General features: G+C 41.0%; 1 non-coding gene across 1 annotated transcript; it reads right to left on the minus strand.

The window, feature by feature from the left end:
• Positions 1–603: 603 nt before the first annotated feature.
• On the minus strand, positions 604–675 carry Trnag-ucc. Its single transcript has one exon. It is a non-coding gene; the product is annotated as a tRNA-Gly (tRNA).
• Positions 676–1,101: the final 426 nt, after the last annotated feature.

The following is a 1,101-nucleotide window of genomic DNA, read 5'->3' on the forward strand; positions in this document are numbered from 1 at the left end:
TTACATTATTTAGAACCCATAGCAGTGATAATTGATTTTCTGCCTCTGCTTACGTCAATTTAATTTATTGCAGTCTGCTTAGAGGTGTTGTAACATGAGTCTTGGGTGGAAAAGATTGTTTTTAAGACTAGCAATCTATTTAATGGCAGAAAATATTTTGTTTTCTAACTTTTCCAAATCATTTACTTTTTAGTTGACCTTCATCACATTATTGTTCATCCTTTCATGATTGCATGGGTTGGATGCAGTTTATTGAGGCAGATTTTTTCTGTGGCTGGATGCCCTTCCTGTCACCAACCCTTACCTGTTTCCAAGAAAGGTTATGTTTCACCATAGCTAGACATGCCTTTTGCAGGATGCTGGAAACAAACGACACTGCTTTTATGACAGTGACACTCATTTACAACTGTAACATTGATGTCAAGACAGAGACCAGCACGTGCACACGCACACACAAACACGCAAACATGCACACTCACACATGTACATACACACACACACATACATACATACACAGTTATATATATATTTTTTTTTTATTTTATCTAGTTTCAGCTCACAAGCTGTGGCCATGCTGGGGCACTGCCATTTAAAACGAAGAGATGCGTCGGCCGGGAGTCGAACCCGGATCGACTGCTTGGAAGGCAACCATGCTAACCGTTACACCACCGACACTATATATATATATATATATATATAAAAGGAGCACTCTGTCGGTTACAACGACGAGGGTCCCAGCTGATATGATCAACGGAACAGCCTGCTTGTGAAATTAACCTGCAAGTGACTGAGCAATCCACAGACACGTGTACCCCTAACATAGTTCTCAGGGAGATTCAGCGTGACACAGATTGTGACAAGGCTGGCCCTTTGAAATACAGGTACAACTCATTTTTGCCAGATGAGTGGACTGGATCAATGTGAAATAAAGTGTCTTGCTCAAGGACACAACGCTTCACCGGAATTGAACTCATGACCTTACAATTGTGATCCGAATACCCCTAACCACTAAGCCATGCGCCTTCACTCTCTCTCTCTCTCTCTCTCTATATATATATATATATATTTGGTGGTCCAAATCGGATATGCAATCTATGTGGG

The sequence above is a fragment of the Octopus sinensis genome, linkage group LG21 (genome assembly GCF_006345805.1).
Source record: "Octopus sinensis linkage group LG21, ASM634580v1, whole genome shotgun sequence".
NCBI classification, from domain to species: domain Eukaryota; kingdom Metazoa; phylum Mollusca; class Cephalopoda; order Octopoda; family Octopodidae; genus Octopus; species Octopus sinensis.